This window comes from Aotus nancymaae, unplaced genomic scaffold (genome assembly GCF_030222135.1).
Source record: "Aotus nancymaae isolate 86718 unplaced genomic scaffold, 86718_ANA_hifiasm-v0.15.2.pri h1tg000049l, whole genome shotgun sequence".
Taxonomy (NCBI): domain Eukaryota; kingdom Metazoa; phylum Chordata; class Mammalia; order Primates; family Aotidae; genus Aotus; species Aotus nancymaae.
In genome coordinates this window covers 32580001-32605418 of record NW_026988463.1, presented here as the reverse complement: position 1 = coordinate 32605418, position 25418 = coordinate 32580001, and the positions used below count along the sequence as shown (strand labels likewise).

Sequence of the window (25418 nt, the reverse complement as noted above, 5' to 3'; positions counted from 1 at the left end):
GAGATCGAGACCATCCTGGTCAACATGGTGAAACCCCGTCTCTATTAAAAATACAAAAAATTAGCTGGGCATGGTGGTGCGTGCCTGTAATCCCAGCTACTCAGGAGACTGAGGCAGGAGAATTGCCTGAACCCAGGAGGAGGAGGTTACAGTGAGCCGAGATCGCGCCATTGCACTCCAGCCTGGGTAAGAGCGAAACTCCGTCACCAAAAAAAAAAAAAAAAATGTAACTGATTTCTGTGTATTAACTTAGTATACTGCTACTTTGCTGAATTCATGTATTAGCTTTGAACAGGTTTTTTTGGTGGAATCTATAGGATTTTCTACACATAAGATCTTATCATTTATGAATGAAGATAACTGTCTTCCTTTCCAATTTGGACGACTTTCGTTTTTCTTGCCTAATTGCTCTGGACAGAACTTCGGTACTATGTTGGATAAAAGAGGTGAAAGTGGGCATCTTTGTCTTGTTCCTGATCTTAAGAAGAAAAGCTTTCAGCCTTTCACTGTTGAGTATGACGCATGCCCATGTTTTTTCACATACGGCTTTTACTATTCTACTCCTAGTTTGGTGAGTATTTCTATCACGAGAAGGTGTTGAATCCACATGTATTCCGTCCCAGGATCTTTGCTGACTCTCCAACCTATTTATCATCATCAAGCTGACACTTGGCGGGATGGAGAGGAAACATGAAGCCAGTCCCTCCCCCCGCCACTGTGCCCTTCCCTTCTCCTGCCTGTTACTCACACAGCAGCATTCCTCATCTGCTCCTGCCACTCTGCAAAAATATTATTTAAATGTCTCTCTTCTCCACTAACTCTGAACTTCATCATGGCAGGGCTGGGTCTCTGCCCTATAACCTGACCTGGAATAGAAATGGGTCGTGTTTCTGTGGAGGTGACGAGGGTAGGATAGAGCCCAGCAGCGGCCTGGTCCTGGGGAAAGCACGAGCCTGGCCTGCGTGGCTGTGGAAGGTGAAGGAGAACTGTACAGATGTTAGAGAGAGACTTCCAATGTGCTACCAAAAAGTGATATCCAGGAATGCAACAGTCACCTGGGCGCGTAGTGACAGTCTAAGGAGAACACCTGCAGGAGTGTGGCACTTTTCTCATGACCCGCACTGTGCTTGACTGAGTGTGGAACACCCCTCTCTAGAAGCATCTGAGAAGAGCCGGGCCCATATAACCTCTGGGTTCTCTTCCAAGTCTCTAATCCTGAAGCACTGTGGTACGGTCCTAACCCTTATGTATATCTCTTCTAATTTTCATTTCTATTCTTTGCTAACAATCTATTTCTTCATGAAAACCAAGTTAAGAACATCTACGCAACTGAGAAATGAAGTGAGTTACAAGTGAGCTGACCTCTGCCTTGCAGTTCTGTCACCCCAAACACATTTAATGTCTGAATCACGAGGCACCCAATAAACAAAATCATCGACGATATCAACTCATGTTCACAGTAACCCCAAAACAAGTCATCAAGAAGAAGAATGCCTAAGGCTCACTCTCTTACAGTCTCCTCATCTGTAAAATTAAAATCACAGGGTTTTGTATGAAGTAAGGTAATGAATGCAAAATGTTTATCAGAGCCAGGAACAGAGCAAGGCCCAATCAATGGTAGTGCTATTATCATCTAGCAGTTTACCAACAAACTCCAGCAACCAAAGCTTATACTCAATCTAAATAAATGGCTACTCTATATAACAAAACCCAGGATCAGATGGTTTTGTTTTCTGAAGGAAAGAGAAATGGTGCTCCATTATCACTCCACTCCATCTGTTCTAGAAAGTGTGAGAATGGCATTGGGTGGCAGGGGCTAAAGGAGTAAGATCTGTGACCATCCTGCCAAACTGAAGAGTTAAACAAGACAGAAGATACTGAGTAGTTACTAGATGCCACAACCATGCCTATGGCATCTTCTCCACCAACCCGTGAGGCAGAATGTGTGGCCTCCATTTTACAGATGGGGAAACTGCAGCTTAAAGAATTTTATAGGTCGCAAAGCAAGAAGGAGGCAGAGCCAGCATGTTTTGGGTTCACACTTGTCCAACTGGGAGCCTAAGCCCTTAGCCATGATGAAAAACCACCCGAAATACAGCTTGAGAAATAAAAGCTCATCAGGAGAATGCATGCTTCCAGTCCCTTACCACCCGAGAGCAGGAACCTGCCTGCCAGGAAGATAGTTGCCCAGCTAGCAATGGAGATGCCGTTTCAAGTAAATTTAGCAAGGACATATAATACAGGACTCTTTTTCTTCTCATGATTTATCACTGCATCTGCTCCTTTGAAATGGAGCCCTTTCCAACTGGCAATGAGAGCAGTCTGGTTTCACAGTAATTCTTCTTATTGGCTGCCAAAAGGCTAAGCAACTAAAATAGCGCTAACACAGTACTTATCAGTATGCATTCTGCAGCAGGCTCTTGCACCCCAGCCATCAGCAACACCTATGAGGAGTCAATTACAAAACATTTTCCAATCACGGAATACTCCTCCATCCATTGTAGGAGCTTGGGGAAGGACAGAAGGTGGACCTCAACCTGCCCACTGTCAACAGTACAGAGCTGAGTTACCGAAGGACCAAAAGACCAACACCTTCCTGGCCCACTAATCCAAAAGCACTGCTCTCAGGGGTGATGAAAGGCCTCTGGGTGGGGAGGAAGCCTCATTGAGGATGTGGGAAAACACAACCAAAGGAGAATCCCAAGAAAAAGGTGTTCTCCTCAAGGGCTGGAATCCAACCTATTAGGTTGGTGCAAAAGTCAGTGCAGTTACTTTTGCCATTACTTTTTTTTTTTTTTTTTACAGAGTCTCACTCCGTCGCCAGGCTGGAGTGCAGTGGCACGATCTCGGCTCACTGCAACCTCCACATCCCAGGTTCAAGCAATTCTCCTGCCTCAGCCTCCCAAGTAGCTGGGACTACAGGCACACACCACCACGCCCAGCTAATTTTTGTATTTTTAGTAGAGATGGGGTTTCACCATGTTGGCCAGGATGGTCTCGATGTCTTGACCTCGTGATCCGCCCATCTCGGCCTCCCAAAGTGCTGGGATTACAGGCGTGAGCCACCGCGCCCGGCCTGCCGTTACTTTTAATGGCGAAAACCGCACTGACTTTTGCACCAAACTCGCGGAAAACATGCAAGGTCCCACCAAGGCACTCAGTCAGGTCATTTCCTCCTCTCTCAGGGCAGAGCCTGCAGCTAAGGCTTTCAGATGCTGGCCCAACACACAGCTGGCAGAGGACTAACCTGGAACAGAGTCTGGGGTTTCTCCTCGCCTGCCTGCCATCACTGCTGTGGAACCACAAAACACACTGCAGGCAAGGCTCAGCACCATCTGAAAGGCTATCTAGGCCCAGCAGCCATCCCACACCTGCCTATCGATGGCATGTCAACAGCGTCACCGACAAGCCGAGCAGCTTGCAATGTTCATTTCTGAAGGATCCAACTTCTGTGTGGAAGAACAAAATCGGGCTGGGTGTGGCGGCTCATGCTTGTAATCCCAGCACTTTGGGAGACTGAAGCAGGAGGACTGCTTTAGGAGGAGTTCAAAACCAGCCTGGGCAGCATAGCAAGACCCATATCTCTACAAAAAATTGAAAAATTAGCCAGGCATAGTGACGCACACGTGTTGTCCCAGCTACTCAGGAGGCTGAGGCTGCAGTGAGCCATGGTTGTGCCACTGCATTCCAGACTCTGTCTCAAAAAAAAAAAACCATAAACAAAAACACAGTTTCTCAGGGGCCGGGCGCAGTGGCTCACACCTGTAATCCCAGCACTTACAGAGGCCAAGGAGAGTGGATTGCGAGGTCAGGAGATCAACACCATCCTAGCCAACATGGTGAAACCTCATCTCTACTAAAAAAAAAAAAAATTCAAAAATTAGCTGGGCGCTGTGATGGGCGCCTGTAGTCCCAGCTCCTCGGGAGGCTGAGGCAGGAGAATCACTTGAACCTGGGAGGTGGACGTTGCAGTGAGCCAAGATCGCGCCATTGCACTCCAGCCTGGCGATAGAGAGAGACTTTGTCTCAAAAAACAAAACAAAACAAAAAACACAATTTCTCTCCTGCCATGGTTCTCAATTTATCCACCTTCTTGGCATTCTTCCAAGTTCCTATGGGCAGTCAACGTCTCTGCCCATCTCATCCGCCTTCCCTCCGATGACAAAGAGCAGCATCCACCTGTGCTTCTGACCCTGTTCTTACTCAAGCATGCTGCCTCCACACTGGTCCCTTCCCTGCAGTGATCCTCCCTCACCCCTCTGAACTGTCTTCAGCAAGGACATGTTTTCAACACCCAGTCCTGACCTCACTCCCTCCAACTAACTTCCTCTGCTCCCCGACAGCAAGACTCGATGAAATGCTTTGTTCACAACTTTCTCTTCTCCCACTATCTTTGAACCTCCAACAAGTAGACCTTGTCCTCAGCCCTCCACAGAAATGGAGCACGTATCAAGGTCATGAATGATTTCCATGCTGTCCAACCCAACGATCAGTTCTCAACTCTCCTTTTCCTCAATCTGTCTGGTCACAAGTCACAGCTCACCTCCCCTCCCCACCCCACTGGTCTCCAAGGCAAAAGGGCACTCTTCTCTGGGTCCTGCTGTGACCTCATAGCCCCTCTCTGCATCTTTTGCTGTCCCAGACCCATCCCTGGCCTCTGCATGTTGACATAGCCCTGAAATTGACTCAGTCTTTGATCTCTTTTCAAGCTATATCTCCTTCTACATCAGTGGCTTTCAAACTTCTTAAACTATGATCTACAGTTTAAAAAAATGTTCGGTACTGTGATCTAAGACACAGCTATCTCTCTTTTTACATAAATGTAATTTTAAAAACATTTCACAGGACAAAATTCTCGTATCAGTCAGCACAAAAGTAAACATTTTACAACAGCCCTTACTACTGAGATATTGTTTTCAATTCTATTCTTTTTTTGAAAACTGCTGGTGCCCACTGTATTGCCTTCATGACCCACTAACGAGATACAACCCACCGTGAAAGCTGTGCCGCGGAGAATCCTCCCGCCCCATGGCTTTATCCACACAGTATTGATAGCCAATGGTGCCTTAATATTTATTTCCTCTCTCCTGCACTCGTAGGACCAATCGCTTGTGACATTTCTACCTGGATGTTTTACAGGCATCTCAAACTTAAAGCACTTGAGTCAACACTCCCACTGCCACTAGCCAGAGCCTGTCCTTCCCTGGTGACCTGCATCTCGGTAGACAGTACCACCAGCTGCCTAGATGCTCAACCCAAAACCCTGCCCATCTACATTTCTGTCACAGCCCATGTTCCGTTCTTCAGAAAACTGTGTTCTACCTTCAAATACATCCAAATCCAACCACTTCTCACCGTGTCTTCTCTATCATCCTCGTAAGACACCACCAGCTCTCACCTGCTCACTAAGTGAGCCTCCCTACTTCTGCTCCCTCCAACCCATCCCCAGAATATTCCACAACGCAGCCAGAGCATCCATTTAAAACACACGTCAGACACGTGACTGCTGCACCCCAGCCACAGGTCAGGTCCTGCCACTCTCTCCAACACTCCTTAGGCCCAGCCAGACGTCTTCCTCCTGCTCACCAAGGTCTCCCCAGCTGGGACTGCCCCGGCCCTCGCTCTTCAGGAGTGCCCCTCGCTCTTCAGGAGTGCCACTCACCTTATCAGAGACAGCTATGCTGATCACACCCAGGGGAGAACAACCTGCCCCTGCCCTATCACTCTCAACCCACATCCTGTGGACACTGTGTACACAGCACGTCCCTTCCCTCTATCTCTCCTGGCAGAGGTAAGCCCAGCTATGAGAAGGGAGTGAAGCATGAGCGCACAGTGACTCCAGAGCCTTCTCCCGCCGAGGTGCCTGTCCACAGCATGCCACCCGCCTGGATGCACCTGCTTTGTCCTCAAGGACAAATCAGGAATTGGTAAAATGTCTTTACTAAATTTCATTGGCTGATTCAGCCATGACTTCCCATCTCAGCCAGCATAAAAGCAAATATAAAATAATGGCCTACAAGGCCCTATAAATGTGTCATAAACATTTTGATCTCAGGACTCCTTTTACACACTTCAAAGCTACCAAGGACCAGAGTTCCAGGCTGCAGTGAGCTACGATCATGCCATTGCACTCTAGCCGGGGGACAGAGAGAGACCATTTCTTAAAAAAAGACCTACCAAGATTTACTAAATGTAAAATGAAAACTCAGGAACCATGTCAACATTAATTCACTTTAAAATAACAATAATTAACATATCTTATGAAAAAAACCAACACCCACAACAATTACTCTCCAAGACAGAAATTTAGTGAGAAGCATAACAGTGTTCTACATTTCTGCAAATCTCTTTAGCGCCTGGCAGCCAGATTCTCCCGCCTGCTCTGTCTGCCACAGCAGCACGTATCACGAAGCCTCTAGCAAAGCCCACTGTACACACCTGGGCAAACGAGGGCGGAGAAGGCACATAATACCACTCAGTATTATCACAAAAACAGTTCTGACCTCGTGCAACCCCAACGAGACCTGCGCCCACACACACGCCCTCCCTCTGTCACCTCCTTTCCTGCCGCCAGTCTTTCCCATCCCTGCCGGCCGCACCCGCCTCCCACGTTCCCCACCTATCAGACACCCTCTCACATCAGCCTTCACATCTGCAGCTCCATTTGTCTAAAAATGCTCTTCCCTCTGATCCATTCACTCAAGAATATTACTGAGCATCTCTTATGGCCCGAGCACTCTCCTACACTCCAAAAATAACACAGCAGTGAACAGAGAAAAATAAGCTCCGACTTCCAGGGCATGAGCCTTCTCATGGGGCTGACATATAATTCAAACGTTAGCTTCTCGAGGTGGACTTCCCTGGCCACTCCGTTTAAACCTGCTCATCCTCTTTCCCTGGTTTTCTCCAAAGTATTTACCACAACTGGACGTACTCCAAATGTTTTTGTTTTGTGTGTGTTTTTATTTTTTGAGACAGGGATGCACTCTGTTGCCCAGCTTGGAGTGCAGTGGCATAATCAGAGCTCACTGTGGCTTCCTGGGCTCAGGTGATTCTCCTGAGTAGCGGGGACCACAGGCGCATACCTCCAAGCTCAGCTGATTGCTTTTATTTGTACAGATGGGGTCTCACCATGTTGCCCAGGCTAGTCTCCAACTCCTGGGCTTGAAGCAATCCTCTTGCCTTGGCCTCCTGCCAGGATTACAGGGGTGAGCCACTGCACCGGGCCTCTAAATGTTATCTACTTACAATCTATCTTCTTGCTACAATGTAAGCTCCAGGAGGGTGAGGATGTTTGCCATTTTGTTCAGGGTTTTGTGCTTGCACCGAGAACAATCCCTGGACCACAACAGGTGGTGCACAGTGAGGGCCACTTGATGAACAAATGGCTGTGTACATGGACTTCTCCAGGCAGCACTGTGTTAGGATGTGAGACAGAAGTTGTATCAAATGAAAATGAACTGTGTGTTTTCAGGCAGTGCCACCAGGCTGGGAGTCACAGAGATCGGGACCCCTACAAGGGAAGTCCAGATGGCTTCTGCCCATGGAGGAAGGTGCTCCCCTAGAGACCTGCCCTTTTCCCATGACAACGACCAGTCCTGGACCTGGCTCCCACAGGCTCTGCCCAGCAGGCCCCACAGCCAGCTCAGGACCTGTTCTTGCAGCAGGAGAGAGCATGTCAGGGGCCAGGACCTGGAGGCAGCTTTGTTTCAACAGCCAAATACTTTCCGTGTAACTATCCCCTATAAAAAGAAACTGGTTTCTAGAAAAGAACTGCGTGTCGGCAAATGCTATGGAGCAGCCCCAGCCCACTTCCCCAGAGGCGAGTGAAGGACCCATAACATTTCTGATTCCAGGTTGTCTGTACGGCTAACATCTACATGAGAAAGCCACGAAGCTGCCACAAGCCTGGGGATAAGACAAGGCAGCATTTCTTCATTTGAGGCAGGAGTACAGAGGACTCAAAGGGTTTCTGTGCATTTCACACTTGCTGGGCAGCAAGGGAGGCAGGTGAGAGGGAAAGCTGCACGTGAAACGCCAGCCTCGGGAGTGGGATAGGGGTGGGACAAAAGCATCTTTTCTGCAAGTCCCCAAAGTGAGGACCAATGTGACTGAACCTGCCCGTCACCTCCACCCACGGGGAGGGCCCCAACGCTGCCTTCTACAGTACCCCCACTGGTTCCTCCAGCCTGGCTCTGTATCTCAGGGCCCCAGGCTGTCCCCACCCTGCTAACGGCCCTCTTCCAGTCATCTTTTCACTCCCTCTCCAATGTGGGCTCTGTCTCCAACACTTCACTGAGGGTGACAGTGGCATTCAAGTGAGATGGGCTCAGACATGTTCCAGTCCTATCTGGCTCACTCTCTGGCTGCAGTGCTTCCTGGAACCGCCCTCCCCTGGCTGCGCTCCGCCTCTGGCTTCTGCCTACTCTCCTTGCCAGCCTCCAGTCTCTCAGCTGTGATTCTTTCATCTGCTGCTCTGGTAAAATTGGATAGCCCTGGATTTTTATCGTTCTGACTTGCTCTGGAAAGCAAAGCTACCGAACACCTCCATTTACCATCACACAGGTGCCTCCTCCCAAGGAGTCCACCCCAAAGAGTCAAACCCTAACCCACCAAATGGAAATCTGTGGTCATCTCAGATCCTTCTCTGTTCCCCACTCCTCAACCCAATCTGTTGGTTCTAACTCCATAACGTTCATCTCCCTAGCATGATCCTGGTAGAAGCCCGGAGATTCCTAGTGTGAAAGGAAGATGAATCTTGGCACCCCAAACTCACCAGAGGCTTTTATCCCAGAGGAAAAAGCCAAGTTGTGAAGTGGGTCATGCGAACCCACTTTCCATTCCGGTTCCTACCTAAGATGACTACAAAGCTGACTCCCTCACATTTTGCACATAAGGAAATTCCTGGCCTCAAGTAATCCACCAACCTCGTCCTCCCAAAGTGCTGGGATTACAGACGTGAGCCACTGCGCTCAGCCAGCTGCCCCTTAATCATAACTTGCTCCAATACATCCTCCCCAAGTGCCAGAGGGGTCTTTTGTAAGAGCCAGTGTGATCCGTTTCAGCCTCCACTGACACTAGGAAACAATCCAAACCCTCAGCAAGGCTCAAAAAGCCCGACTTCTCTCACCACTATTAATAGATGCAACCCACTCTCTCAGGTTCCCAGGATGCACCAGGTTCTCACACGTTCCTCACCTCCGTCGCCTCCTCACCTCTGCCTACAGTGCCCATCCTCCATTTGAGACTGCAGCTCAGCATTCTGGACTTCACTACAGCGACCCCGCCTACCCCAGCCCCAGGCAGCCAATCACCTTTTTCCCTGTGTTCCCTCCCACCTGAGTGCCAGCCTCCCCTTCAACATTCCTCACTTGCTCTGGAATTAAGTCGACAACTGCCTGCCCATTTGTGTTTGGCTCTGGTTAGGCAGAGGAATTCACATTCATGCTTGCACATAGTGCAGATGCCAGCAGATGCCAGGAAACAAGGGCAAAGATAAACAGAAGGCTCACCTGCGGCATAAGGGTCTATCTAAAGTCACAGAGATGTTGGTTTCTGTTCACATTCCAGGATGATCCTTACCTTTTTCAGACACTAAGTCACTGGTATTGTGATGCTGACGCTCCCAAGGGTTGGACAAGTTGAAGGGAAGACTCATGCCCCACAGGCTTCTGAGAGATGCAAATGGCTCGGGAAAGAAGAAACCAGGTTCAAGTGTATGCACCAGGGCGCAGGCATGGTGAACACAGTGCTATCGCAGCAGGGTCGTTATTCTCCATCAAGGTTCCTGTGCATGTTCAAACCCTAGCAGTGTGTCTTGGTTCCAAGCCACAGAAGGGAATCGGGGATAGCTAGCTCCAAGGCCATGGTTTTCTTCAACTATTTTCATGGAGAAAATCTCAGTTGTTCTCTCCAAAGTAGAAATAAATCTAGACAACTGACCCTAAACCAGCTCAGTGGAATGTCTTTTCCCTTGAAATTAGCTTAAGAGTGTGGGATTTAGGTGCAATTTATCAGTGGATCAAATGCTTCTCCAGGCCAGATCTCTCCCTCTGCTGACTCCCACTGAGCTCTGAGATGACTCCGCCTACAATACTACATCTCTAACCACACCACCTCTATGGGAAGGAGACCCATTTGGCTGGAAATGAAACATTCAGGGAAAGTGAGTAACAAGCTTTCTTTCTCTGCTCCAGGATTACTGCAAATTCCCCAAGCTCAGGAAGGGCCTTCAAAGTCCACAGCCCACAACTTCTCCCCACTTATGCACCCCCTGCCCTAGGGGTGACCCAACCGTGTTCGGGGCATATTGAACTATGGCCAAAAATGTGGTTTCTTTTCTCCCAAAGACCAGTTGCCAAAAACCAATTGCCATGACCTCTCTGGGCTCAAAAATTCCAACTGCTCTGGGCTCCAAGCCAGCATCCTACCACTTTTTTTTTTTTTTTTTTCACAGAAGACTTATTAACCTTTACTCAATTCAGCACCAATGAGATTAGCCAGTGTAGAGCCAGAGGGGCCTACTGGCTCCATTCTACATCTACCCTGGCCTAAGATACCAGCACCTGATGGCCAAAAGGCCAAGGCCACCTTCTGGTACCTGCTGGGGCCCAGTGGCAGTCTCAGGTTCTGAGCTGGACTTTGCCCACTCCTTGGTTTACTAAAGCACTTGTGTAGTCTGCTGCAGGCACAGGACTACTGCTCATTGGCCTGCTGGCTCTGGGATACATATTCTTTGGCTTGCTCCAAGGACTGAAACCTAAAATCTGAACCATCCCAAGTGTCCCCTAAGGGATGTTAGAACGTGTTACTACTGTGACCCTCTCACCAACTGCAGCTTACAAGAGTCTAACTCCAGGGAAGACATCCGTATTAGTCCGTTCTCATGCTGCTATTAAAGACATACCTGAAACTGGGTAATTTATAACAGAAAGAGGTTTAATTGACTCACAGTTCAGCATGGCTGGGGAGGCCTCAAGAAACTTACGATCATGGTGGAAGGGGAAGCAAACAGGTCCTTCTTCACATGGTGGCAACAAGCAGAAGTGCAGAGTGAAGGGGAAGAAAAGGTCCTTATAAAACCATCAGATCAGGGCTGGGTGCAGTGGCTCACGCCTGCAATCCCATCACCTTGGGAGGCCGAGGCAGGCAGATCACAAGGTCAAGAGATTGAGAGCATCCTGGCCAACATGGGAAATCTAGTCTCTACTAAAAATACAAAAATTAGCCAGGTGTGGTGGCACATGACTGCAGTCCCAGCTACTCGGGAGGCTGAGGCAGGAGAATTGCGTGATCCCAGGAGGTGAAGATTGCAGTGAGCCAAGATGCATGCCACTGCACTCCAGCCTGGTAACAGAGCAAGACTCCTTCTCAAAAAACAAAAAAACAAACCATCAGATCTCATGAGAACTCACTCACTCTGATAAGAAAAGCATGGAGGTAACCACCTCCATGATTCAATTACCTCCCACGGGGTCCCTCCCATGACACGTGGGAATTATGGGAGCTACAATTCAGTATGAGATTTGGGTGGGAACACAGCCAAACCATATCACCATCCTTATGGGAAGGCTACCAAAGTACACCGTGAGCCCTCTCACAAATCCTGGACAGTACTGTGTCTGCAGCCAAGCACCACACTCAGGACCCCAACTCACCAGGCACAGCCAGTTGATCAGGCAGGTCTCACCCCCTGGGACCAATTCAGGCACAGATTAAACATACCACCTTGAGAAATACCACTCACTGGGGCAAGGAAAAGTCAATGTACTCTGTTCAGCTAAAATAAATACTTGATCTAGATACAGGTTGGGCATCTCAAATCTGGAAATCCAAAATTAGAAAATTCCAAAATCTGAATGTTTTTGAGCATCAACATGACACTCAAAGGAAACACTCAATGAGGCACTTCTGATTTTAGATTTTCAAATTAGGGATGCTCAACTGGTAGGTATAATGCAAATATTCCAAAATCTGAAAAAATCTGAAATCCAAAGCACATCTGTGCCAAGCATTTCGGAGGAGATACTCAACCTGTGCTGAACACCATGGACATACAGATTTTGTTAAAGGGCCTTAATTAAGCAACCCTGTATTTCAGAAGACATCCAACCAGCAGCCCCAGAGCACCTCAAGCCACAGTGTGAGGACAGCAGGCATTTCACATATATTACTGCAGGATGACAGAGGAACATGCCCACAACAGTGCAGTGCTGTGACCTTCCTTCCTCAGGGCAACTTAACCCACCATGCACAGTAAGCTTCCAGCCCCGTTGGCAACAGCAAATCTGTGTACAAACAAACTGGTATGTGACAAGAGCTGACACACGGCAGTGAGGGCAGTCAAGACCTTCACCATCATGGAAGCCACCGCTCTGGAAGAGAAGATCACTAACAATCAAATATTGAAATAAACTTGCTTTCTACCACTGCAATCCAACGCATAAAAGGCATTTGGGACAAAGGCAGGGAAAGTGTGTTACCTGATTTCCAATCATCTAGATAATTTTAGGAAGAAAATAGTAGAAAGAGAATAAAAGGCTAGAGTGCACAGACAACTGAAGTCACTCTTCAACTGCAGGTGCAACCTCCTCTCCTACTTCAGATGGAACACGAGACTGAAGTTTCACCAAAGTTCCCCTCCTGCCCTGTGAAATGGTTTGGATGCCTGTCCCCTCCAAATCTCATGTTGAAATGTGATTCCCAATGCTGGAGGTGGGGCCTGGTGGGAGGGGAATGGATCACAGGTATGGACCCCTGAAGAGTGATTTAGCGCCGTCCTTGGTGATGAGTGAGTTCTTGCTCAGTTAGTTCACGTGAGATCCGGCTGTTTAAAAGCCTGAGACCTCGCTGCCTTGCTCTCTTGCTCTTGTTCTCGCCAGGTGACATGGTAGTTCCCCATCACCTTCTACCATGATTGGAAGCTTCCTGAGGCCCCACCAAAGCAGATGCTGGCACCATGCTTCCCATACAGCCTGCAGAACCATGAGCCAATTAAACTGCTTGTTTTTTTTTTTTTGAGACAGAGTCTTGCTCTGTCACCCTGGCTGGAGTGCAGTGGTGCAATCTCACCTCAGTGCAACCTCTGCCTCCTGGGTTCAAGCGATTCTCCTGCCTCAGACTCCTGAGTAGCTGGAATTACAAGCTTGTACACCACCATACTCGGCTAATTTTGTATTTTTATTAGAGATGGGGTTTCACTATGTTGGTCAGGTTGGTCTTGAACTCATGACCTCAAACGAACCACCTGCGTAGGCCTCCCAACGTGCTGGGATTATAGGTGTGAGTCATCGTGCCCGGCTAAACTGCTTTTCTTTATAAATTACCCATCTCCAGTATTTCTTTATAACAACACAACAATGGCCTAACACACCCTGCAAACTGGGTGTCAACAGAGCAATGAAACTGACCAAATAGCAATGGCGGGGGGGCGGGCCGTGGGGGAAAGAGTCATGGGATCTGAATAAGATGCAAACTGGACATTGGCCTCTGGATCCTGGAGAGCTACCCTCGGGTCAGAAACCGAAATGGGCTTGGCTCATTCCTGGTAAATATTCCAACCATGCTAGGTGCCAAGCACCTGGGAGAGCAAGGGGAGGGGAGCCAGGTGAGAGTCACAAGCTGTACCAAGTTCCTGACGTCAGGACCTCTGGAGGGCTTGGCCAGGAAGCCAAAGCACTCAGAGCAGGGCTTCTGGCTGCCCAAAAAGCACCACCAGGCCAGAAAAACATACTGTGCTCAGGACTGGAGGGCATGTTTTTCTACACCACGTGATTGCAGTATAACTTAGAGACAGTAAGAGTCACCTGTTTTCAGTGCCCAATTCGTGATTTTTAGTCAATTTGCCAACTTGCGCACCCACCACCATCATCTAGCATTAGAACATCTCCACCACCCTGGAGAGTGTTTAATAACTCCCAAACCTGAAGACGACTATGGTTCAGTCAGTTTTATGAGGCTGATGAATGTCAAAAAAGAAGATGGTATTTACTTGTTTTTGCTGCCAATTCAGCAACACGAAGGGAGCTCAGAGCAGGCAGAAAGCTGAGGAGGTCAGTTATCCTGCCTCTGCCTGAAAAGCACTCAACTAGGCTTGGCTGGAGGACCTGGAAACTTAGACAATTTTTTTTTAAGTAACTATTGCTGAGAATAGTGCTTCCCAAACTAGAATGAAGGCCCCCTTCATCTGCCCATTCTCTCCGGGCACCCTCTTTCCACAGTGTCCGAGCAGTACGACTGCATATCCGGGCACCCTCCTTCCGCCGTGTCTGAGCAGTACGACTGCACATCCGGGCACCCTCCTTCCGCCGTGTCCGAGCAGTACGACTGCACATCCGGGCACCCTCCTTCCGCCGTGTCCGAGCATTACGACTGCACATCCGGGCACCCTCCTTCCGCCGTGTCTGAGCAGTACTACTGCACAGATCTCTCTTCACCATGACAGATCTCAGTGCTACAGCCAGGGAATCAAACACGTTTCTGTTACATCCTCAAACAGGCACTGTCCCTTCCTCCTGATAGCTGGCTGCTTGCAAAACTACTGTATAAAATGAGGGGTTGTGAGTCCCAAACCCAGTAATTTTCTAAATCACTGATCAGAGAAGTAAAATTTATGAAAAAAAATGCTTTGACCTTGGAAAACATAAACACACAGGCCTTTTAATTGATGGTACCCATGGGACTGTCAGGTCTTACAGATATCTTTCACCTTGACCCTGATGCTGGCCAAAGCGCTCAATGTTTCTTCATATGTAGACCATGAGCGAAGATGCAACAAAGGAACAGTGGAATCAACAAAGCAGGAATGAAGACTAAAGGTCTACAAGTTCCCGATACACAATCCAACTTAGAAACACCCTTCCCTGAGTCCATTTCACCATCCTCACCCCTGACATTCCAGGATGTCTGTGCCCTCCCAATCACAGCCCGGCCTGGAAAAGGAATACCCCAAGGGATCAGTGTGAATCCCCAAAGCCAAGCTGGCGGAGAACAAAGGATTATACAGCTGAACTCTCCTGCCCTGGTTCCTCTCCGCATGCTCCTCTGGCTTCTTGGGCCACTTCCTAAGCAGACAGGGCTCCCAGGGCTCTGCCCTTGGCCCTCTTTCTTTCTATTTCATTTCAGCACCATCTTTGTAACTGTCCCCTGGACTTCTCCATCAGAATATGCCAGGGCGCCTCCAACACAGGTTACTCAAAAGAGAGCCCCATCTTCCCTCCCAGATGTATGTCTCCCCCTGAATTGCAACTCTAGTAAAAGTGCTAAGTACCTAAGTCAGAACTTCCCACTGCAGAAGGTGGGGTGCATGGGCGTGCAGGTGACTGTACCATGCTAAGCACTGTGGGGAGCAGCACTGTGCAGGGTGCATTTCCATTTGTTCTCCCTAAATTCCTCACCCATTTATTCCTTCCTTCCTAATGGCACTGCACTGGACTTCATTATCTCCATCTGGATGCCTGCAACAGTCTCCTAAATGTAGACCCTTTCTCAAGGTAGTTTTGGTTTATTTTCTTATTGTGTTAAGATACATGTAAGTTGTTTTTAACTATTTTAATTGTACAATTCTGCAGTATTAAATCCATTCACAATGTTGCACAACCATTGCCGCTGTCTATCTCCAGAACTTTTCTGTCATCCCCAGCAGAAACTCCGTACCCATTAAACACTGGCTTCCCATTTCCCCCTTCCTCAGCCCATGCTAATCACCATTCTACTCTGTCTCTATGAATCTATTCCAGTACCTCATGTAAGTAGAATCATGTATTTGTCCCTCTGTGTCTGGCTTATTTCACTTAGTATAAGGGCTTCAAGGTTCATCCACATTGTAACATACACCATGACCTCATTCCTTTTTACAGCTGAATAATAATTCCATTGTAGTCCACACTGCATTTAGTTTCTCCATTCACCCATCAATGGAGAGTGGGGCTGCTTCCACCTTTTGACTACTGTGTATAATGCTGTCATGAACATGGGGACACAAATACACCCTGCTCCAGTGTGCAAGTCCCATGGAGATACTATGTTTCTTCCAAAGTGATCTTTCTAAACAAATCTACTTATGCCACCTCCCTGTTTACACTTTGAAAGACACCGATTCCCTACCAGGCTAACCTTGGCTGCAGGTCCTGCTTCACCTCCACCCTCACGGCCTTAATCTCCCAACACCCCCGGTGCTCAGCCCCCCACATCTGCCTGCTGCTCCAGGAACACCCATGTTCTTCCCAGCACAGTATGTTTCCACATACAATTTGTTTCACACACTTCCCCCACCTGTGCCCACACTTCTCTGAACCTCTGCTTGTCCTCTGTCTTCTATGAACTAAGGCAGATGACAAACATGAACCTACTCATCCATCAAGGCTTTAGGGTCACATCTCCAAGACCTCCCCAGAACAACTCTGTCCATTCCTTCTTCCTATACACAGATCTCACCTCTGCTCTCCAAGCACCTCCTAGCAGATGCTGGGCTCCTGGAAGACAGCAAGTGTCTCTCTCTCTGGTTTCTGTTCCCAGCATTTAGCAGTGCCAGACCTACAATTAACACTCAGATCTTTAGGGAATGAATTAAAGGTTTGGCTTCTGAGTGTATACTCTGAGCACTTGAGATAAATTGGGGTTTTATTTACATGTGTCTTGACATAGTTTACTATATGCAGTAAGGTGTGGTGGACACATTCACCCACTGCAGGAACACTACTCGATGCGAGGAACAGTACTGTTAGAAACACCTGTCTGCATGCGTCCTCGTGTAGTGCATGAGATGTATCTGGTGTGGTGAACACGTTTACTCACTGAACTAAGACTGTTGTGATTCACATGTGCAAGGAGCATTTAAGAAACATCATATATATATATATATAAAAGAAACATCTTATAAAGGCGACTTTACATAACACAATACATGCACCACACTGCCCTGACGTGATGAAAACCAGAACTCTTAGAAAGACATTTCATACTGTGTCTTTACGTGCACCACAGGGGGGCGAGCACAATCACTGTAATGACACTATCCTGATGCGACAAATGACTGGCACTCTTAGAACTTTTTCTTTTCTCTTTTGGAAAGAAAGGGTCTTCCTCTGTCTGCCAGGACGGAGTGTAGTGGCGCCATCACAGCTAACTGTAACCCCAAACTCCGGGGTTTAAGCGATCCCCCTACCTCAGCCTCCCAAGTAGCTGGAACCACAGATGCGCAGCAGCACGCCTGGCTAATTTTTTTTTTCATAGAGGTAGAGTCTAGTTCTGTTGCACAGGCTGATCTCAAACTCCTGGCCTCAAGCAATCCTCCTATCCTGGTCTCTCAAAGTGCTGGGATTAACAGGCATGAGCTACCATACCCAGCTTCCAATATTTTGTTTTTAAAACCATGTGTAAGTTGGGTTATTTAACTTACAATTCCTGAAAAAAGACCAATAAGTAACCACATTTTTTAGGCTTCCCTCTGTAAGCAGGCCCGAAACCCATCTGTGTCCTACTTCATTTCTCTCTTTTTTTTCCTTTTTACAGGGTCTTGCTCTGTTGCCCAGGCTGGAGTGCAGTGGTGCAATCTTGGCTTACTGCTACCCCCGCCTCCCGGGTTCAAGAGATTCTCCTGCCTCCGCCTCCCAAGTAGCTGGGACTATAGGCATGCACCACCATGCCCAGCTAATTTTTGTATTTTTAGTAGAGATGGGGTTTTGCCTGCCAGGCTGGTCTCGAACTCCTGACCTCAGGTGATCCACCTGCCTCGGTCTCCGAAAGTGCTGGGATTACAAGTGTGAGCCACTGTACTCAGTCTCTGTGCTCTATTTCAGAAGGAACACACTTCTTTAAAGCAAAAGGGCTACGTGTAACCAAGAAAACTCTCATATCTGGAATGTAGAAAAATTCTGTATAAACTGATAAGGAAGGAAACAGACACCAAAGGAAAAACAGGCAGAAGATTTGGTCAGGCATATCACAAAAGAGGACACTCAAATCACCAAGGCATGTGAACAGGTGTTCCACATATTAGTCACCAGGAAGGCCATCAAAACCACATGAGATCCTATTACCCATCAGAATGACTAAAATTAAAGACTGACAATGCCACGAGTAGGGAAGGAAAGGGAACAACTGGAACTCTCGACAACGTTTGTGTGAACGCGTACAACCACTATGCAGAATTGTTCAGCAGTGGTTCTTAAAGCTACACACACATCTACCCTAAAACTCGGCAATTCTGTTCTTGGGGATACTGCCAACAGAAATGAAGGTGTGTGTTAGCCAAAAGACAAGTACAAGAATGTTCATTGCAGCTTTATTCATAAGACTCCAAAATTGGAAACATTCAAATGACCAACAGCAGCAAAATGATAAAGTTGCAGTTACAGTAGGCAACGGAATACCACACCGTGGGAAGCAGGAATGAACGACGGCAGCACGCAGCCACACCGACGAAACTCAGACTAACACCACACCGCGGGAAGGAGGAATGAACGACTGCAGCACGCAGCCACACCGACGAAACTCAGACTAGCACCACACCGCGGGAAGGAGGAACGAATGACTGCAGCACGCAGCCACACCGAAGAAACTCAGAATAGTTGTACTGGGAAAAGAAGGCAGACACGGGGAAGAAAATATCGTATGACTCCACGTACACAAACAGAAACAAAGCTCACATCTATGTTACAGAAGTTGGCTCAGATAGTGGCTACCTGGGAGAGGACGGGACTTGGGACCCTGCTCTAGACAGTGGTGCTGTGTCGACTTGGTTAAGCTGGGAACTATGTTTTCCAGGGCCCCCAGTTAGAGTCCAAGTTAGAACTGGCCAAGCCAGGAAGTTCTGTAAAGCTTGAAAGGCGAACTGAAGCAGTGGCCATGAGGTGAAGGACAGAGACACGAGCACCTGGAGGTTCCAGCCTGCCCTGCCCTCCACACTGTGGCCAGCTCCTCTTCCTCACACTGACCCTGCTGACCAACCACAGGCCCCAGGCCTGTCACCAGTCACTGAGCCATGGACTCAACTGGACAGCAGCTCCCCAGAGGTAGTGCCTCCCCACACACTCCCCTCCAGCAGTTCCACCTGTGCAACAGACCGGGTTCTGGGAGTCCCTGTGAGCTTGGGCACATTCACCCACAACAGTATTTCAGGCGACTGGCGAGTGACTCCTCTCTGACCTCCTGACCATCTGGACCCCCATACCCGCTGGTCCCCCAACTTGTGGAGATTCTAATTCCAGCAGTAAGTCCCTTATCCCTAACTCTCCTGACTGAACCCTGCTGGGCACCACACAGACGTTCACATATATACAAATTCAAGTTGCACACTCAAGCTTTGTGCACTTTGTAAAATGTATGTTAGACCACCATTTGAAAAAAACTTAAAAACAAAAGCCCCACAAGGGCATCGCGTGAGTGGTGTGAGAAAACCATGATCTGAGGGGCCCAGCAGCCTGTGAATGGAATCTGCACCAGGCTTCACATGCTAAGGAAGAACCACACAACAGTGCTTGGCATCAGATCTGGCAGACAGCTGGGAGCCCAAAGGGGTGTGGCTGCTGACCAGGGCCAGGGTTGTGTGCTATATAAATAGTCAACCAGACATATGCTCCCTGCCTGGCAAGCTACCAGCAAGCTACCAACTCCATGGAACAAAGTCCAGAGAGACTTGTCCCTTCTGAAGGGACAGACTCAGCAAATTCAGTGTGCACCCTGAATGCAAGCTAAGTACGGCATCCCTAAATGGGCAGAAAGGAACATGTGGTGGAAGGGCAGGGATGAGTCACAGATCCAGCCTGTGGCATTTAGAACCTGCACCAGCAGGGTTCTTGGATACCCTTCTCAGATGCGCACACACCTTTGCATGAGAAGATGCCAATGAGGTATACACCTGAGCATCCCCAGAGCCACTGTGTGTCAGGCAGGAGACCCACGTGTCTTGCCACCTTTCACTCCATTTGGCACATTATTTACCGAGTGCATAGTGTATGTCAGGCCCTGTGCTTGTAATTAAACTTACAGTGGTGAATGGAAACCCAGCGCCCGCCCTTGTGGAGCTTACCATCTAGTGGAGAATACAGACAATAAACAAGTGAACAAGCAAGCACATAATGACAACACATGGGTACTGGGAAGGACATGCACAGGTGACGGTGACGTAGAATAGCAGGAGAGGCCCTAAGTCAGGGAAGCTTTTTGAGTAGCTTAAAGCAGAGAACTGCAGGACAAGAAGCAACAGCACGTGCTCGGTCTTCATTCCTCTGTTGGGATTCCTCTCTGATGCCATCTTCCTTTGCAAGAGCGCAGTGACGTCTACCCATATGTCCCCAACCCCACCAGGTATGCAGGCAGCACTTCATGTTTCTCCAAGTACTTCCATGCAGATTATCCTACTTACAACTTGTAGTTCTGTGAGTCTGGAAGGCAGATGCTGATGTCTCCTCTTGAGATACAGAAAAGGAAGTCAAGGGAGAGGGAACAACATCCTGAGTCACATGGCAAGCTACCCATGGCACCTGCTTAAATGCTAGATCTCCTGCATGGCCTCTTCTTGCTTCTTTCCATCGCTACTGCTTTTAGGTAGGCCAAAGAAATACTCCCTGTTTGTTCTATCATCGGTCCTTCCAAGGACCCGTCAATTCTCCAAGGACATTATTTTAAATTGGATAATGTCAAACTAGCTTTTTTACCCCATCTACTTCAGTCCCATACTTACTTTTTAAAAAATGGATTGCTATCAAAGACAGATTGCTAACTTTATCATATCTCAAACTAACTTCTATCATGACACCCGTAAAGTTTAATTATTCTCTCATAACCGGTTTACATCACTGTCTCCCCAGATACATGAGTTCCTGAGAGTGAGGACTATGTCTTATTTTCAGCATTAAAGCAGTCAAGATATGAATGAAGCCAACAAATTACCTGCAAAAGCGCACATATTCTCTTCATCTTCTGGCCAACAGTTATACTTCAAGGTCAGATTTCAAGCTCAGTATGAGACTTTACAAATATCCCTTTTTTTTGCAAGGAGGAGGCATGAGAGGTCTGTCGACAATGTCTTGCTGATTATAGTAACTACCTCCATTTATTAAATTTTCTTAAGTGTCAAGCATGACTGGGCACTTTACAGAAATCTTTTCATTTCATCTTCACAACAATCTGGTAAGAAATCATGATTCTCACCATACAGATGAGAAAACTCAGGATCATGGGGTAATTAACTTGCTTAGCTAATAAGCAGAGGAGGACAACATTCAAGCTCGGGAGTGCCTCACTTTAAAGCCCTAATTATCCCACTTCCCCACAAAAACTCACAGGTGTCAAGAACGAAACACAAACTAACACCTCCAAGGGGAGACCAGACCAACCAACAGGGAGTGGTTGAACTTAGATCGCTGAATAGCTGGACATACAGCCAAGCTCAGTATGGTTCAGCCATGAACACAGCTCCACAGGCAATACAGATCTGGACTGATGTGGTGGGGGTGGGTTGCCTTTTCCCTATGCTGCTGTGTTATCAACACTCCTCCTGACCAACGGAGGAGGCTGTGTTAGGCCCCCGGGATTCTGTGCATTCCTGAGCTTAAACTTGGCAGACCACTGTGCTGCACTCGGATACCAAGTACAATTCCGGACAACAGATTTGAGTGTTGAAATGAATGAGGAGTCCCTTGGTCTAAGCTAATGCTTTGATACCCCGATTCTAAAAGGACTAAATCGAAGTATGGCAGAGGGTGAGGTTGCTACTCACTTGTGAAGGTTGGCCCACCATTCTCCACACCACTGCTCCTGGCTCAAGCTGACACCTCAAGGTCATTCAGCACATGTCACAAAAACCATCTGGGTAACATGTAGTGAAGGCTAAGCACACATCTACATAGGCATTAGAGCTCATGACTTGTGTGAGTCCCAGGCTCTTGCTCCTATCCCTGGCTACCATGTACAGCATGGTAAGGAAAGGGGTGCTGTGGTTTGAATGTTTGTTCCCTTGGAAATTCAAGTAGAAATTTCATCTCCAATGTGGCAGTATGCAGAGGTGGAGCCTTTAGGAAGTCATTGGGATTAATGACTAATCTATTCATGGATTAATAGGTTATGGGAGTGGGACTAGTGTCTTCAAAAGAGGAGGAAGTGACTTGAGTTGGCACATTCAGCTCCCTTGCCCTACGCTGCTTGCAGAGTCCCCACCAGCAAGAGGGCCATCCCCAGACACTCAGTTTCAGGCATTCTGTTACAAGCAACAGGAAACACACTGAGACAAAGTGGGTGGGGGAGCAGGGCCTGGGATTCAGCTGGCACCCCACTCAGCAAGCCACACACTGGCTGAAGACTAGTGCCACACAGAAGAAGGGCTGCACCTCCCGCCCCCTCACAAAGGTGCTACAGGGGCAAGCAGTAGCCACGCATCCCTGCCATCCCCCCGGGAGGCCAAATTCCAGAGGCAGGGCAGGAAGCATGGGAGACTGGGATGAATTCTGGAGAGTGAATTTGGCCACACGAAGGGCTCTGACTCAACCCTCTGTACCTTACGAAGAACAGACCTGCCTGTCTGCAATTCTGTAAGATGACATCAATCATTTCCAAAGGAGCTACACAAATATTGCTTTCCACATGTAGAAATATAAAGCCTTCCCTGGCTGGAGAGTGACTGGGAAACCAGGCTCCTATCTTTATATTAAATTAGAGCAACTGCTCTCCTCTACGGCAAATAGTCTCAGTCACTTCTGCCTACTGCACACACTAATGACCTGAGCCCTTTTCTGCAGGCACAGATGTACATACTGTATTTACTGAAGGTACTCATACTCCCCCAGAGTCGAAGCATCACAACTGGCAGTCCTGTACCACTCCTAGGTCAGAACATACCTTCAGAACACCAGAGAAGGCCCCTGGACTTCAAACCTCTGAAGTTAAGGACAAAAGCCTGGGCAAGGAAATGCCACCATCTGATTTTTTCAATGTATCAATCAACTGTCATTTTAATATCTGCCCTTTCTGGGCCAGCTGGATACAACTTCAAAAATAAGACTTCTTGTGGTGAGAAGTATTTGTGAATCAGCGTTAAGAAGAGAAGTGATCCTGCCAGGCATGGTGGCATGAACCTGTAGCCCAGCGATTCAGGAGGCTGAGGTGGGAGGGCTCAGCTGCAGTGAGCTATGATCGCACCACTGCACTCCAGCCTGGGCAACATAGTGTGACTGTCTGAAGACGGAAGGAAAGAGGAGGAGGAGGAGGAAGGAAAAAGAAGAAGGAAGAAGAACACGGATTCTGATGAAGGCTGTTAAACCCATACAACACAACTTTAGAAAAGCCAAACCCAACCCAAAGATCAAAGGGAATAGGGAAGGACTAGTTCCATGAATAGTCAAGTCTACTGGCAGAAAGCAGGGAAAGAAATGACAACTTTGGGAGTAAAAGAAAAAATAAGCTCATGACAAGAGGCAAAGGTAGGATAAATCCAAGGATGTATCATAAAAACAAAAGCAATGGCAGCCAGAGAGAGAGTCAGAAAGGGAAACTAGGCAAAGGAGAGAGTCGAAACAGGCAGAGAATACTCAAGCACTTAAAGAACATTTGTTCAGATCTGTGGACAAATTTCTCAAAGGAAAGACTATGAGCCCTACCTCACAGGACAGGCCAGCATCAAATAGCTCAAGAAGTATGTAATCAGGGTAGGAGGATTTACACAAAACAAGCCAAATGCCACGTAAACTCCTGTGGTATCCGACCCTGGGTAGAATTACAAGCCCAACTACTCCTCCCCAACCTACCCACTAAAGAAAGTACGAGACACCCCGTTGTCGGCCATGGGATGAATGGACCAAGCAGAGCACTTCCTCTGCCCTGTATCAGACGCAGCAGGTGCTTCATCCACATGGCCGAAACCGACCATTTACCTGCTCTCTTTGTCTTATAACAAGTCTTCACTCAGAACTGCTACACAACATTTTTCTCAGCCTGCATCGCCCTCAGAGACTCAAAAGACTCCTGTCCAAAGAGATTCCATCATTAGAGTAGTGAACAATGTCACCAATGTCAACTCTGGCACCAATGTCAGCCAGGTTGAAAACCAGTTATTTCTGGGTGGAGATTACGGCTGTCAATCAGCAGATACTGATGACGGCAGGTGTGGTCTTGAGCAGATTCCCATTCTCAGCTTTTCTGGAAGAAAAGTGCATGGGGCTTGGAGAGAGGCCAGTGGATTCTAAGGACCTGCAGAAGACCCCACACCTGGGTTCTTCCCAGGAGACAAGGGGCTCCCCTGCAAAGACAGAAGTCAAAAGACGGAAAGTAGAAACAGGTTGAGCATCAAATGCAACATCAGAACAACAGCGGTCATTGTTCGCAAAATTCAAGCAGTTCTGTTTGAAAAAGAACTATCACTGCTTTCCATATGCCATTCTTGGGATATAAGAACTGAGAAGTGAAGAAGAAAAATACATTTTTACTATACTGTGAGGCTAGCTGTTTGGTCGACCTTCACAGGGTATACATAAAGCTCATTAGAATCAAGGAACTTTAAAACTATACCAATGTTCAGACCCCACTCCAGACCCAACCAATCAAAATCTGTGGTGGCCTGGGACGGGCATGGTAATTCCCTCCCAATCCCATGCTAAAGTGCCCCCAGGGCTCAAGGGGAGGAAAGCAGAAGGCAGGCCTGGGGCTGCAGCACAGCAGAGGAACAGGCAGTGGTTGCCCTGCCTTCAAGTGGGCCTTCTCCCTTACCTGCACGTCAACCACCTGCGCGGCAATACCACGACGACCAGGAGAGGCGCCCAGTCACACACAGCACTCAAGGAAATGACCTGCCTCGTCTCTGGGCATGTCTGTTTTGTTCAGGAAAATGTGAACCAGCTGTAACATTCTGTCTCTCCAGAGGTGCAGCCACACAGCAACATGGCTAAAGATAGCCCGGTGATTGTATGCTTGCAGGGAAGGACAGAATTAAGCGCAGCCAAGTGGGCGAAGGAAATCCATGCAGCAAGTGACTGTGGCTGTCCAGCCAGCTGTGGAGTTGCCTCTCGCCCAACAAATCAAAGCCCAGGGTGCTCCAGAAGGGTATATGGAGCCCAGCCCCACCAGAACAGCTCTGCAGCTTGGGAGGGAGGCTCATTCAGTCCTCTGCCCATACCGCCCCGTCAGACATGCCTCACCTCCTCCACTTAGCCTAGTGGTGTGGCTTTACCAGCCAAGCTTTCCAGAAGCAGCTGTTAAGGTCTGTGCAGATCCATGGGCATGAAGTGGCAACAATCATATGTAAAATCTAAGGAGAGCAGCTTTCAGATGCTCAGAGACCTCACCAAGTCTGAAGACAGTTGCCAGCAGATCCCTGATGAAAAGAGAGTTTCCTGAGCAGGACTGTTGCAGGGACACTGCGGGGGCCCTCTGACAGAGCCTGGCCTCACGCTGGGTTTCCGGAGGGTCTGAGCAGCTACAGATGACCG

At 48.1% G+C, this 25418-nt stretch overlaps 1 protein-coding gene across 16 annotated transcripts in view; it reads right to left on the bottom strand.

The window, feature by feature from the left end:
- Positions 1-25418, bottom strand: part of MICAL3 (microtubule associated monooxygenase, calponin and LIM domain containing 3) — a 273518-nt gene that overhangs the window by 121160 nt on the left and 126940 nt on the right. The window contains exon 1 of one of the 16 annotated variants that reach the window (XM_064362779.1): positions 9131-9308. The exons of the other annotated variants lie outside the window; for them this stretch is intronic. The gene's annotated coding sequence lies outside the window, so the exon portion shown is untranslated. Of the gene's footprint in view, positions 1-9130; positions 9309-25418 lie in introns of those variants that run through there. 16 annotated transcript variants of the gene reach the window in all.